This window comes from Mandrillus leucophaeus, unplaced genomic scaffold (genome assembly GCF_000951045.1).
Source record: "Mandrillus leucophaeus isolate KB7577 unplaced genomic scaffold, Mleu.le_1.0 Scaffold301, whole genome shotgun sequence".
NCBI lineage: Eukaryota > Metazoa > Chordata > Mammalia > Primates > Cercopithecidae > Mandrillus > Mandrillus leucophaeus.
This window is the reverse complement of record NW_012103155.1, coordinates 588,322-604,444: the sequence shown is the minus strand read 5'-3', so window position 1 is coordinate 604,444 and position 16,123 is coordinate 588,322. Positions and strand designations below refer to the sequence as shown.

The following is a 16,123-nucleotide window of genomic DNA, read 5'->3' as shown; positions in this document are numbered from 1 at the left end:
TTCACCGTGTTAGCCAGGATAGTCTCGATCTCCTGACTTCGTGATCCGCCCGTCTCGGCCTCCCAAAGTGCTGGGATTACAGGCTTGAGCCACCGCGCCCGGCCGAGGCTCAGAAAATTTAAATGGACTTCCTGAAATGTGACAGAAGGCAGACCCAGGACTAAAACGGAGGTCCTTGGAAGCCTGGCCCAGGGCTGTTCCTTCCTTACAAGGAAGGACTTGTAAAGAGCTTGCTCAATTCAAGGTTCCTTTGGCCTGGGAAATCCTTTTGCTTCTGCTCACTTGATGCCTCCAAGATTGGATCTCTGGGTATCCCTTTTTACCTGACACGCATCCTGGCCACATCTTAGCCTGTAGTGCTCATGTACCTTCTTAGTCTCTAATCTGTCTATTGGTGCTTTGATATGTTAACCATGGGCTATCTTACTCCCTCAATTTTATTTTTGGATAAATTGGAGAAAACAGTTTTAAAACGATGAACTATAAGACTTTGATGCTGATTCTTCATTCTCAGTACCAAGCTTTGCCTATACTTCAAAACAGATCTCAATGGACAAGGAAAAATAATATCAGTATTTCACTGGGCATCTAAAGTGCTAGGCATTATGCTAAAAACATTGCATGTTTTTAACATTGTATCAAGATGGGGACTGAAGGGCTTTAAACCTGGGCAGTCTGACTCCAGAACCCAAATGTCAGCTGTGACACTGTCGTTGTCTCCCGCAATGCCATACTTGCAAGTTTTGTGTAACATAGCATTTAGACATCTCTTTACAATTATGTAATTCTGGGTTTTCTTCCCCTGCTGTGGCCCAAACACAAACTAAGAACATACCTAATGAACAGCTGCAATTGATATTTTCATCTTAATTAGGGATTAAATATAAAATAAATCATTCTATTTAACATGAATTATGATGTCCTAACTTTTCCAGTAGTTCATTTCAAATAGATTGTTTAATAGTAGGAGAAAACAGTAGCTTTTAAAAGTATATGTGGGAAATTAACTAAAATATTAAAAAGATCACTCACCCACTGTTAGCCTTTATTTTTTACCCCAAAACAACATGAGAAAATAAGTTTTTTCTTTTACCTTTGCTGTACCTTCCTCCTTGAAAATAAGCCCATTAATAAGGAGATGTAAAAGGAAAATGTAAGTATCTCAAGACAAATTATACTAAAACTTTTTAAAAGAAACAGTTCTATCAAAACAAGTTTGCAAATAAAAATAATTACCAAATGAAGATATTAGGGGAGTATCGCCATTAGGCATGTTTTTATTATGCAATAATTTATCCATGAACAGTTTATATTTCATATCCATATTACAGTGTTTTTTTTTCCCAGTCACTGGGAGTACTCAAGCAGAGCTGATGAAAATTCATCATTCTGGAAAGTTCCAGAAGGGATTTTGCAGTGAGTAGAAAGGTGAAATCTTGGACGATAAGGTCTCTTCCAATTTGAAGATTCTATAATTTTCAACTTAGGCAACTGGCATAAGGTGAGTATCCTCATGGACTCTGTAGTGATGGTGGAAGGCAGTGGTGGGCTATCGTGAGCTCTGGAGCCAGCCTGCCTGGTTTTGCTGTTGGACTTGACCACTTAATTGCTGTGTGAACTTGAGCAAGTTATGTCTCCCATCTGTACCTCAGTTTTCTCATCTGTAAAATGTTGATACTAATAGTATTAACCTCATAAAGTTGTTGTGAAGATTAAATGAGTTAATGTAAGTAAAGTGCTTGAAACGGTCCTTGTCACATGGTAAATATTCTATATCATAGCTATGCTATTATTTTCCAATAATAATATTGGGAAAATGTTAGACAATATTGGAATAATATTCCTACCTTATTGGAATAATATTGGAAATTATAGTCCAAAAATATTCAACTATTATCTGATCCATCTTATGGTCTCCAATATGAAACAAACGGTAGCCCATTGTGAGGTTAATTATGGTGAGGTAAGGGCTCATATCTTGTCTGAAGCAAAGGAAATAGAAGAAGAAGAGAGGTAAAATGAGGAATTTTATTTAAAGGAAGCAGAGAGATGTCTAATGTTCAGGGAGGAAAATGAACACTCCATAGGCCTAGTGATATCAGGAGTGAAAGTATGCTAGGAGAGAAAAAGCCAGTGGCATACAGTCTCTTCACACACACACACACACACACACACACACACACACACACTCCTCAGCCAACACATTTGGGGATTACCGGTCTATCTGCATCTTAAAGTTTTCACTTTAGCACTGGGGTTCAGTTCTAATATTGACCCATGGCTTCCATTTGGCAGTTCAAGTCCACACATTTGCCCTGAGCCCCTGCTAAGCAGCAAGTGTTGTGGAAGCAAAGAATGCTGCCTGGGGCTGCAGTCTAGGAGGAAGGGGCCGACAGGACTGTGCCCACAGTCTTCACTGGGGGGTAAGTCCGTGATCAGCTTCTGTGCTGGATGCTATGGGTGCTGGATGCTATGGGGGCTGGGAGAAGGCCACCTGACTTAGCCTACAGGGACGGGGAAGACTTCCAGGCAGAGGTGAAAGCTTCGCTTAGATGTGAAGCAGGTATTAGGCTGATGAAGAAAGTAAGCCAAACAAAACAAAACAAAGCAAAACAAAACCCCAAGAAAATTAGACTAAGAAATGTTTTAATTCCTTCCATAAACTTTGAAAATAGGCAGGCCTAGGCTTGAATCCTGGTTCTGCTCTTCACTAGCGATGTGACTTTGGGCAAGTTACTTAAACTCTCTGAACTTCAATGTAGTCATCTCTGGGACAGGGTCCCTATCTTATTGTGTTGTTCTGAGAATTAAAGAAACAATGTATGATCACCTCATAATCCAGTGTCTCCCAGATGCTTATTTTGAATATCTGTGGTATTAAGTCACTCATACTAAAACATAATAAAAGAGGAAGTAATGATTTGTTGAATTTAGAGGAAGAAATAATGACAAGGAAAGCCAAAAGTATCACAACAAGCTCTGTATTTAGGCTCATATGTCCATTCTTGCCAGAGCCACTAATTCAGAGCTAGGGTAGAGAACAACTGGCCAAGTCCATTACATTCCATCTAATGACATGTCTGTTGTGGGTGTGGGGAGGCTATTGGCAACTTACCTTTTCCAATACCCTCTTGTTATAATACAAAGCTCCAGCCCAAACTGAAAATTTAAAGAACAATCAGCCAGATCACCTTCTCAATGACTATGATGTTTAAAGCATTCACAAAAGTGAATTCAAATTATTGGTATGTTTTATTAGCACCATCTGTAATTTCACCTTAACACAAAGATGAAGCAAAACAGGAGCAGGAAAGGCAGTCTATAATAAAAACTCCCATTTATCACAGGCCTCCTATGGGTTCGGTACTCTTTATTTGCTATTTCTAATGCATATTGCAACTTACAAGGCAGTTCTGTTCTCCTTCACAAATGAAGCATCCACAGCACAATTGGTGACTTCACAAAGGTCCCATGGCTCCTAGGTGGGAAGCCACCGGAAGGCAGATCTGATTCTAAAGCTGCTGTCTGCATGCCAGGCTAGTACAACTCTCAATCTGGGATCAGGGAAGAGAGGTACCACATGTGGTCAAGGAGCTCCCATATCCCCAGGAGTCCAAGGGTTGCCATTCTTCCTCCTTCTGTCTCCATGATGTCGCCACTACAATGTTGTCATATTGTGAACTGTTCTGGTAAGTTACAAATTTTTCCACAGAAAAGAAGAGAAAGGGCTACCAAAAAAACGGGAGAGGAAAAAACTAATCATAAGTCTTCAGAGGTAAGTGAAGTTAAGAACCTGACCTTGGATGGGAGTGTCCTAACCCAATGGTGGCCTTAGTCATGTTATACTTCTGCTTTGCAACTGATCCCAGATACAGACACAGTCTAATTGTAAAGAGAAGGAGTTATCTGGTGTATTAACTTGTTAGGTGAAGTAGAATGCTTTAAAAAAAAGGTGAATTTTAAAAATCACATACCTTGATTCAAATGTAGTCTTGGCCACTTAATAACTGTGTGATTAAGCCTCATCTACTTATCTTCTAAATGAAATTAATAGTATTTACTTCACTTTTCTCATCTGTAAAATGGTGATAATACCACCTATCCTCGTAGGATGATGGTAAAGATGAAACAAGAATAAAAGCTAGCATCTAGAAAATAATAACCGAAGTTACCTATTGATATTTTTCTGTGATTATTTTAATTAGCTACAGTGTAGCATTCTTACATGAAGTACCTGGATGTGGTAAATAATCAATAAACAGCAGCTATTATTATTAGCAGGGCACAGTTTTGTATTGGTGCAGGTCTACTGGTGGAAATAAATGAAAGGAGGAGAAATCCTGTATGTGACAGTAAACAAATTCAAACATAAAACCAAAAACAATAAGAAAGCAGAAGTGGAAGAAAAAGAATCCTAGCTTGAGTCAACCAACTTGTTACCAGAATTTACTTATTAAAAATCTCTACAGTGTAAATTTAGCCTTTAGAGATTTAATTTTTTTTTACCTTTTTCTTTTGTTTTTACCAAAGTCCACTTTGAAGAGTCCAGTCTTCACTGGACCAAGGAAGAAAGGAAAATAAATTTAAATGTTTATGTATTTAGTTAGTTTTGCTTTGTAAAAGAGAAGAATCCAGGTCAGGTTCTTAACTCCACTCACCTCTGAAGAATTCCGAGTCATATTTCCCTTTCCCTTTTTGGGTGATGCTTTGTCTATGTCTATGGTAGAGGTGAAATGGGGAAGAGACACTGCAGGGGTGGTGATCCTTCTCCTTGGAATGGTTTGTGAAGTGATCCTTCTCCTTGGAATGGTTTGTCCCTAAAAGCTACTCTGTTTGCTTCTTTCCTGTCAGGGATGTTAGCAGAGCTCAAATCCTTATGAACCCAAACTCCCAAGCCACTGGATCCGGTGAGATGGCTGGAGCCCAGCAGGGTCAGCATGAGGAACACCACGAGGACTCCTGAAACACCACATTCCCATGGCTACAGCAGGGCAGCGGGGTAGCTGGAAGGCACAGTGTCCCTGAAACTGTCGTCCTCGGCAAGGAGTGTGGCTGCATGGTGGGTCGCCTGACCTGTAAGCAGATCTTGGAGGCAGATGTGGGAAGTAGGAGTGCTGTGGCAACACAATGTGGAAATCGGGAGTTCTCTTCAGGTGTGATGCTCACAATTCATGTAAATCTATTGATCTATGTATTTACCTACCTACCTCTATGTGTGTGTTTGTCTGGGAGTGGGGTGGGGCAGTATAAGGTGGGTTCAGGAACTGTGTTCGTCAGGGCTGTCTGGGGACACAGAACCAATAGGAGCTATATCTATACTGATATCGGTATCTCTACAGATACAGATAGATGAGAGGGAATGTATTAGGGGAATTGGCTCACATGACCTTGGTGGCTGAGAAGTCCCACCACAGTCCATCTGCAAGCTGGAGACCCTGGGATGCGGGTAGTGTGGCTTCAGGGCAAGTTCAAGGACCTCAGAATCAAGGGAGCATATCTGCCCTGAGGATGAGATCGGGAAAAAGCCTGCAGGCATGTGTTTGAAAGGAGGTGAGAGAGGAAGATCAAGAAGGGTTTTCTCAAATTGCGGTTGCAATGCAAGAAAGGGAAAGGTGAGAAAAGGGACCTGAGCCCAGGCCTTGGGAGGAAGAGGAGGAGGAAGAAGGGCAGACCAGGGCTGAGGTCAGAGCTGGTCGCCAGAGGAGGACGCCTGGGCCCCTGGCCCCTGCCTGAGCAGAGGTGGCCGAGGTCCAGGAGCCAGAGGAGAAGAAACGGACGCTCGCACCGCTGCTCCTGGCTTGCCCAGAGGGAGAAGGGTGATGGGGCTGTTCTCATGCACCCAGGACCATGGCTCTTGAACTTTATGTGTCGGGAAGGAGGCAAGGGCTGAACTGGAGAGCCGGGCCCTTCATTTAGTGCCCCAGGAAATGCTCTTTTCCCCGCGGGAGCCTCCACCTATGGCTGTAATGATCTTGGACTGGAAGGTCAAATTCCAAAGACTTAAAACCGCACCTGCAGCAGGACTGGCCACATACATTGTAGAGTATCTTTAAAATAAAATGCTGCACTGTCCTGCAACTGTCAGTCTGAGACAGAAGTCCTGAGTGCCCAGGGGCGGCTGGTGTAAGTCCTGGAGTTTGAAGGTCGTAGAGCCTGGAGTCCGAGGGTGGGAGGAGAAGAGTGTCCCTGCTCCAGGAGAGAGAGAGAGAGAGAGAGAGAGAGAGAGAGAGAGAGAATCTTTTTGTGTTTGTGCTGTTGTTGCCTTTTTTGTTCTTACCTGTGCCCCCAGCCATTTGGATGATGCCCCCACATTGAGGACAGGTCTTCCCCAGTCAGTTTACTGACACACCTGCCAGTCTCCTCTGGAAACCATCTCACACACACACCCAGAAAGAATGCTTTACTAGTTCTCTAAGTATTCCTTAATATAGTCAAGTTGGCACCTAAAATTAACCACCCTAGGGACACTGCTATTTTTAAATCTACCTAGAATTTGCACCTCTGACTCTAGCGATTGAGACAGAATTCATTTTCAGGGAGACTATCCTTTTGATTGGAAAAACACTGATATAAGCTCTTTAGTTAAACAATGATAGGGCCATGCTTCTATTCTGGAAGAAACAGATTAAGATGGAGCAAAGCTAAGCTGCTCATTAGAGATTTTTTTTTTTTCTCTAATAGATTTTATGGCTTCCTCAGAAAAGAAGCAGGCCAGGGAAGAGTGGAGATGGGCAGAGTGGTGATAAAACAGGGGGCTCATGGAGAGGAGGAGAAAAGGACTTTAGCACCATAGTGGCAGGCAGGAGGTTAAGAGCAGAGTTTAATTGCAAGGGATTCCTTTGATGGGGTTATGACCAATCTGCTTTAGGAGCAATGATACAGAATTTTGTATTTCCCTTTTGGTGGTGCTGTGGTTTAGATGTTTGTACCCAAAAAAACCTCATGTTGAAATTCGGGCCCAGTGTTGGAGGTGGGACTTCATGAGAGGTGTTTGGGTCATGGGGGAAGATCACATATGAACTGATTAATACTCTCCCTCAGGGGTAAGCGAGTTCTCATCTCATTGGTTCCCGATCCAGCTGGTTGTTACAAAGAGCCCGGCACCCTCATCTCTCTCTTCCTTCCTCTCCATATGATCTCTGCATGCACCAGCTTCCTTCCTGTTGTGCTGTGAGTGGAAGGAGCCCAGGGTCCTAATGGCAGATGCCTAATCTTGAACCTTCCAGCCCATCAGAATAGTAACCCAAATAAATCTTTTTTCTCTATAAGTTACCCAGTCTCAGGCATTTCTTGATAACAACGCAAAATGGACTAAGGCACGTGGTATGACTCCTCATGTTATTCTCAAACTCTCAGTAAAGTTTTGTCACTCTCGCATAAACCCTGGAGGCGGAGCTTGCAGTGAGCTGAGATCCGGCCACTGCACTCCAGCCTGGGCGACAGAGCCAGACTCCGTCTCAAAAAAAAAAAAAAGTTTTGTCACTCTCTATGGCTGGTCTCAAAAAAAAAAAAAAAAAGTTTTGTCACTCTCTATGGCTGGTGTCAGCAATGTTGTTGGAATAAAGAGAGCACTTGGTGTCCACATGGGGCAACCGATTAACAAAGAGGTAAGGTCAGGAGATGACAAGAGGAAGCACGGAGCTGGTGTAAGCATTCCCTGACAAATCCTCGAAAGTTCTTGCGAAAGAAGACTACGTGTTTCTTGGTCACACAGGATGGGACTCACATTATTTGAGGCAGGGATATTGTCATAGACATTGGGGATACCTGGCAGCACATGAATCCACTTTTTATGTTTAGGGATGTCCTCACTGTATGAGTCTCCATGAGGGTTACAGACCTCCACTATGTTGGTCAAATAGGCCAGAGACTTGTATTTCCAGCCTCCTGCCCTGGAGAGGGGGCATGTGACCTAGGGTTGGCCAATTAGGCACCTCCCCAGGACTTTGCATTGGAAGTTAGTGAATCGATGAGGAGGAGTGGTGGAGAGTCTATTCTGAGGGGTGGGGTGTTGGGGTGGAAGGCAGCTAAATCCTCCAGTTTCCTGGGGCAGGAGAGAGAGTAGGGTTGGTAGCATTATTTAGTTGAGAACATCCAAGAAGCAGATGCCAAGATGGGATTCGAGGTTTATTAGGGAAAGAAATTCATTAGGGAAAATGGCTCTGGAGGATAAAGAGGAAGGGAGTGGGAATTGGTGGAGAGAGACATTAGATTGGGAGACAGGTCTAACAACTGTAAAAGGAGAAAGAGAAGCAAAGAATGGTGGGAAGAGCCTCAGACTGCAGCAGAATTCTGAGACAATCTTGGCTTGGCCAATGGAGAATCTCCAGGCAAAAGCTGCTGTGTTCATTTTTCTATCGCTGCTGTAACAGATTACCCAACACTTTGAAGCTGAAAACAACACAATGACCATATTTTACTATATATCTGTAATTTGCTAAGAGGGTAGATTCCAAGGGTCTTCACCATACTAAAAAAAATAAAAATAAGAAATAAAAAAGAATGGTAACTATGTGAGGTGATGGAAATGTTCATTAGCTTGATTGTGGTGAGGAACACAAATCTATTATCTTACAATTCTGGAGGTCAGAAGTCTGACATGAGTCTTAGTGCTAAAATCAAGGAAGTGACAGGATTGGTTCCTCTGAGAGCTTCAGGAGAGCTGGGGCCTGCCCTTTTCAGCTTCTAGTGACTGCCGGCATTCCTTGGCCTGTGGTTGCTTCACTTCAATTTCTGCTTCTGTCATCACCTCTCCTACTTCCCCCTCTGATCGCCTGCATCCCTCTTATAAGGATCCTTGTGGTTACACTGGGCCCTAAGTAATCCAGGATACTCTTCCAAGATTACATGTGCAAAGTTCCCTTTGCCCTATAAAGTAACATTCACGTGTTTCCTATGCTGGTGGCAAGTATAAGCTCTGATGTCCAGTGTCTAGTGCTATCAGCAGCAGTGCCCATTGCTCACGTTCTTGTGGCATGATTTGGACTTGGGTTCTAGATTCCTAGAGTCTCTCTTCTTCTACCTGTTTTCTGAACCTTCTCAAAACTTCCTGGCGTTTCTGTGAGCCGCTTGGCCATCTTTTAATAAACTTATTTTCTACTTAACTCAGTCAGAGTCAGTGTGGCTGATCATTGTTAGGTTTGGTGAAAGCAGGAGGCTCTGTTACTAAAAGGAAAAGAGGAAATAATTGCTGTAATTTTAGAGACTAAATTTTCCAACCTTCCTTGTGGCCAGGCATGGCCATGTGACTAAATTCTCATCAGGGAAATGTGAGCAGAAGTGATGTGTCTAATCTCCAAATGACTTATTCAAAAGTAACTCCCTTGCACACTCCTTCCTCTTTTCTCCCCTCTTCTGGGCTCAGTATGTATATGGTATTGGGGAGTCAGCTTGCTTCAGTGAATAAGAGCAACGTTTGAGGAGATTGCAGGCACCTAGAAAGATGGAACAAGGCTCTCTGGATGGTTTTATGGAGCAGAACCACCTTTCTATGTTTGCGGGTTTGTGTTCTTGTGGGTTGTTATGTGAGAGAGAAATAAGCCTATATTGGTTGAACCACTGTATTTGGGGGTCTCTTTTGAAAGCCACACGCCTATTCTAGGTTTAGTATAACCTAATGAAAACAATCAATTTATGTCTAATATTCCTGACTAGTTCAGAAATAAGAACCAGGAAAGATTCCAACATCTCAGGGAAGGGGGAGAAGGAGGGATTCTGGGAGTAATTGCTGGGAAATTTGGGGATGAGGGCAGTAAAATTTCAGTAGTAGTATTTAAGAATGAGAATTTGTTAGTCTATGACATATAGGGGTAAGACAATGGCATTTTAGGGTTCTGAGTAGCCACTGCCACTGAATAGCATAGGTGGAAAGAGTTACACAAGAAGGCTATGGGGTGAAGTAATTAATACTCACAGTCAGGAGTAGCTTAAATAAAGAAAATAACAAACTCAAATCACTAAATTCTCAGCCCAAGGCACAGTTAGAAAAAAAGGGAATCATATATAACTATGCTAAAATAATCTCTTGCAGCAGGGCCAAAATAGCTGCAAACCAAATGCAATGGTTAATTCTGAATTTTGCTTTGATCTGTTGAATTCTCGGCTTGTCAGTAGAACATTGAACATAAAAATGTGGAACCCTGATCACTGAAATGGGGATATATGGAAGGATTCAGAGGCCTTGTAAGGTTTTGATCCTCCAATTGCTGCTGCCCCTCTGAGGGTCACAGAGGAACATATGTCCATAGGTCACAGTTCATGAATCCCTACAAAGAAGCTAGTCTTTGCAAATTCTGGTGAATTTTAACAGCGTAAAGTGGAAAAAGTCTGTCTATGTCCTGATGAGCATCAACCGTGAAGAGGCTGTTCTTGTCTTATTTGAAAACCCTGTAAGAACCTCTCTGAGGACTTACTCTACAAGGACATGTCAATTCTTTACTTCCACATTCCCAACATCCTTCATTTTCCACAGTGCCATAATTAAAATGTCAACATGCCTGTGTGTATGGTGGTGGTGGGGCAGTTACAAAGTCAAATATCAAAGGAGAAGACTTTCTTAAAAAAAAGAATAATTTTTTCCTACTTTATGTTAGCAAAAATATCTGTGGAATATGATTGGGTAATGGATTATGGGGTGCTAGTCAAGGAGGGTGAGAACATATATTTAAATGGAGAAGAATTTATCTTGATCTTGGGAAGGGGCAGTGGTATACCAGGGCTTTCACTAGGTTCTTCCCAAAGAATTAGTCAAACCAATCCAAAAAATTCATGAGGAAACTGCAAAGATTAGTGATAAATTAAGTGCTGGAAGCATATAGTAGCTTTGTATCCCCATATAGCTTTCTGATTTGACTAGGGCAGGACCTGGATGGATCTTAGCAAAGTGGATTATTGTAAACTTAATCAGCTGATGACTGTAACTGCAGCTTCTACTCCTGATGCAGTCTCCTTACTAAAGAAAATCATTAGAGCCTATATGTGCAGTCACTACTTTTGTTTATTTTTTTTTCTATCCCAAGGATTGGCAGACTCTTTTTCCTTTGGTATGAAGCCAGATAGTGTAATGAAAGGTTCTGCAGACCATAAGGCATCTGTCGTATCTACCCAACTCTGCCATTGCAATATGGAAGAAGCCATAGATCATGCATAAACAAATGGGTGTGGCTGTGTTCTAATTAAATTTTATTCACAAAATGGGCAGCAAGTGCCCCAGTAGCAACAAGCACATCCAGTGCTCAGATCCTGGTTTCTAATATCATTCTCCAATCAAAGGAACTAGGGATCCTTGGAGAAATGACTGATTCTAGGACTAGGGTGAGAAATATACCACATGAGCCCAGAGCATCTTATTAAACCAAAAAGTAAGGATGTGCTCACAAATAACAAAAAGCAAAACAAAACGAAAAACTAAGAAAAGCCCACCGCCACCAAACACACACACACACACACACACACACACATCGATGGGGGTATTTCAAAGAGGCACAGGAGCCAACCAAAAGAGCTCTTCATGGCCAAAGCTGAGACAATTTGAGCAATAAAATAAAGTAGCATTGGATTATAGCTCAAAGTGTAAAGATCCATGATTCCATACTGATACAAATACAAGATTTAATAAACTAACAAGTGAGAAGAAGAGACAATCTCTCACGCAGAAGAATTCCAAATATAACACATAGATACTCTGTCTTAAACGAGGGAGAGCATAACTCCCCACTCAAGTGTGGGCTGTGCGTAGTGACTTCTCTCCTAAGAATACAGTAAGGAGAGGCAGAAATAAGTAACTTTACAGTGGAGAAACCTGACATGCACTATTTCAGCCAGGTGTTTGAAGTCAATATCAATAGTCATACATCATGTTGTTAATATATACCCTTGATATGATGTGGTGAAAAGGGCCCTTTAAATTTGTGATATTTTCCCAAAAATCCATAACACTGTTCAAATTGTGAGAAAATCATCAGAAAAACTCCAATAGAGGAAGATTGTGTAACATACCTGACCACTGCTCAAAACTGCCAAGGTGAACTTGGTGCAGTGGTGAGCTCCTGTATTCCCAGCTACTTAGGGATCTGAGGCAAGGGGAAGACTTGATCCCAGGAGTTCAAGATCAGGCTAGGCAACACGGTAAAACCGTGTCTCAAAAACAAAAGCAAAAAGAGAACTGCCAAGGTCATCAAAAACAAGGAAAATCTGAGAAAATTTCACAGTCAAAGTAGCCTAAGGAAATACGACAAATAAATGTAATGTGGTATCCTCGATGCCATCCTGGAACAGAAAAAGGACATTTGGTCAAAATTAAGGAAGTCTGAACAGAACGGATGGAAAGGGTCACACAAGGACTGCGGGGTGGTATGGTTAATACGAACAATCAGGAGAGGCTTAAATAGAGAAAATAACAAACTCAAATCACTAAATTCTCAGCCCAAGGCACAGTTATGAAAAAAAAGGAATCATATATAACTATTCTAAAATAATCTCTTGCAGCAGGGCCAAAATAGCTGCAAACCAAATGCAATGGTTAATTCTGAATTTTGCTTTGATCTGTTGAATTCTCAGCCTTGCCAGTAGAACGTTGAATATAAAAAGGATTATTTAGTAATAGTCTATCAATACATGTTAATTGTAACAAATGTACCATGCTAATATAAGATGTTAATAACAGGAGAAATTGTGGGTATATTGGAAACCCACCATGCTGTCTGCTCAATTTTTCTGTAAAACTACTTTAAAAATGCAAGTCTATTAATAAAAATTATAAAAGGCAGCAAGGCAGATTTCACCTTCAGATTCTACTTTGCTGACCCCTGCTATATATCCCTTTAACCAGAGAAAACAGTCAACTTTGCTTTCACCTGGTAGGAACAGTAGAATACCTTTATTATTTTGTCTCAGAGTTATATCAAATCTCAGACTTTATACCACAACACAGGCGATAAGTGCCTTGAACATCCCATCATCACCTAAAACATCATTGGATCATAGGTACACTAAATTGATGATATCATGCTGACAAGAGTTGAAGAGCAGAAACTAAGAGCTACTCTCGATGCCATGGTAAGATACATGTCTGTAAGAGGAAAAGAGATCTATCCTATAAAAGCATAAGAAGGAGCCTACCCCTTTAATAAAGTTTCCAGGAATCTGATGGTCCCAGGATATTGGAATATCTTCTTTAAAGGGAATGCTGGATTGGTACGTGTTGTAGCCCTTACCTATTAAAATGGTACTCTCTAGAGATCTTTGGATTTTGTAGATAGTATTTTACATTCAAATGTGTTGCTCTGACCCATTTACAAGGTGACCTGAGAAGTTGCTTAGGCTCTCACAGGATGCAAAGAGTAAAGAATAATCCATTATCTCATTTAACAGGGCTTATTGTAAGATTACACAGGAAAGTAAGAAAACTCACAAAAAGCAAAAATAACTCAAGCTAAGCCACCAGAGAATTAAATATTATGGCTATTTGAGACACAATGAAAGGTCTTATAATGACATCTACTGACTCTAACAGCTGACCGTGCTCCTGATTCCAGTCTTCCATTCTGCTTATCTCCACTCAGTTTTTCTTTGCTGGGACCAATTCTCTACCCTCTCTTGGCTTCTCTTTTTGTTCCTGTTACTACTACAATGGAATAACTATTTTTAATCTCTTCTATTTATCTCCAGGTTTCTGTTTACTCATAGCTTCTCCTACCACCCAGTTTTTGCTTACCGCCTTCTTCATGTGTGCGTCTTGGCCTCTCCAGCCTGCTGACTCTCTGAATGCTTTGCATTCAATCTCTCAAAAAGAGTTTCTGATTGGACTCTCCGTTCTTGTCCAATGTACTTTTATGGCAGAGCTCTTGTGCTGTCCTCCCTCAGGGACCCCTGGACAACTTCTAGAAAGCTAACAAACACCCATCACGGGTCCCATCAGCACTGACTGTGCTTGTGACATCACATGATGCTGACACGCTGACCTATGCAAAGGATGTTTTAGAAGAGGCTGTGGTTGTGGTAGACACGCTAAAGCTTCACCATGTGGAGACATTATAGCCAGGAAGCACCTTTGCTGGCCTGTCCAGACAACTGAATTGGTCATTTTGACTAAGGAGAATGACAACCTTTAATACCTTAAAGCGTTAAAGGGAGAAAATGAAACTCCTGATGATTTCAGCTTGGAAGATGAACTATTAGGTTGGTGCAAAAGTAATTGTGATTTTGCCATTATTTTAAATGGCAAAAAGCACAATTACTTTTGTACCAACCTAATAGAAAGCTTTGACCTAGAGGAAGGTACTTTAGGAGACTGCCAATCATCAGCATACTTTCTGTTCCCTTTTCTCTGCTTATCTATGTAACATTTTATTCAAAGTGGGTGCTCCTGGTTTATGGTAGGAATATGAGTAGGATTGTGGAGAAAAAGAATACAGAGACTCCTAATCCCATAAGTAAGCCTGCTGCCAGTGGTAGCCATACAGTGAGAATACTATAGAACTAGAGTCCAGTAGAGCACTTTGTTAGTCCCTGCCTTGGCTGGGTCATGTGTATGATGATCAACTTCTTGCTGCTTTTTTCTTTAAAAAAGCTAATCTGAACTTGGCAACTATGTTTTTGTTCATGGAAACCTGGTCATCCAGCCCCTTGGCACACTTGGTTTGGATTTTGATTCCAAGAACTCAGTGTACAGGCCTTTCCAGCCTCTCTCTCTGGCATATAGATTGCAGTGCTCTGCAAGGTGCAAGTCCTGAAAACACATCGTTTGGATTTCCTCTCTCTGGTTACCTGTCACAGTCAACTGCTCTCAATCCCTGGATTCATTTCCTCTTGGATTCTGTGAAATGCTCTCCTTAATCATTCAATGTAAAAAGAAGAAAAACTTTTTCCTGGTCTTTTTATATTTTTATTTTTTTAAATGGGAGAGGCTTTACTGATTTTCTTTTCAATTTGACCAATAATTTCCTTATGTCCACAGATACTCCTTAACAGTTGTTCTCTTGCTGTTGTCATTTTATATCAATGTTCACAGAATACTTAATGGAATCTTCCTTCGATAACTACTCACATTGGCTCTTATTTTGTTTGCAATTTTGAAACCAAAGATCTATGGAATTTAAAGCATATACTCCTCAGGCAAGAGGTTATTAAACAATCATTGGTGACTGTATTTAGTGTTAAACTTATAACTCAGAAAGAGGTAGTCTGGGTGAATTGAAAAATACCTCAAGCACTCAGAAATTAGGTCTCCAAAAAGCAACTATCTGCACCTTTTTTTCAAATGAAAATAGCATCATATCAGGATTAATTCAAGTTAATAGCTAAGAAAATATCAGTCTAGGTACTGTACATAGCTTCAATGCCCAGTTTCATTTTGCTACAAGAAGCTATATATTTTATTGGACACACACACAAAAAAGCTTGTCATATTATTCATCACCCCTAGAAGCAGGTCATAGAGCAGCAAAGTAATGTCACTAACAAGAAGCCGTTTTCTGTAGTAGACAGCAATTCTTACCCTGTCATGGATTGATCTTATTATTGACAGCAAATTTGGCTGGCATTGACCAGAATTGATGCTTTACCCAGCCCCATACCAAAGCTGGAACATGAAATGGGCTTATACCACACTTAATGCCCCTCACATATTTCCTCTGTTCAAAGTCACATCCCTTTTTTGATCTGAATGATGAAGGAGGACGTTTAAAACATAGACATTTCTATGCTTTCTTATAGAGTAGTTTGTAGGTACCGTTTTACAGTGCTGACACTTATATGAGGAGGCAGCAGCAACTACTTTAATATGATTAAAGGTAGCAGTATTCACTACAACAAATGAGTTCTAACATTGGCTACTGGAGTTTTGTGTGTGTGTGTGTGTGTGTGTGTGTGTGTGTGTGTGTTTCTTCTTAGTGTCTGGCTTACTTTCTACTTAATTTGTTCAGGAAAACACCAGGTAAATTTGTATTGTAAGAATTTGCTGAGCTCACAAATGATCCCATAAGGAGTGGGCATTCTATTTTTTCTAGTTCTGTTGTTTCTGTCATCTTTTTAAGACATGTTGTATCATTAGGCTTAATGTGCATCTTATTTCTTTAAAGTTGCCTGAGGAATGAGCTATCAATGAGAATCTGGAGATGTATAT

At 41.1% G+C, this 16,123-nt stretch overlaps 1 long non-coding RNA gene across 1 annotated transcript; it reads right to left on the bottom strand.

Annotated features, from left to right (window-relative positions):
- Window positions 1–1,248: 1,248 nt before the first annotated feature.
- LOC105544574 lies at window positions 1,249–13,882 on the bottom strand. The gene is made up of 6 exons (XR_001006787.1): window positions 13,715–13,882; window positions 6,013–6,186; window positions 5,388–5,502; window positions 3,405–3,554; window positions 3,116–3,277; window positions 1,249–1,661 (listed from the first exon to the last, which is right to left on the bottom strand). It is a non-coding gene; the product is annotated as an uncharacterized LOC105544574 (long non-coding RNA).
- Between the last annotated feature and the right edge of the window lie 2,241 nt (window positions 13,883–16,123).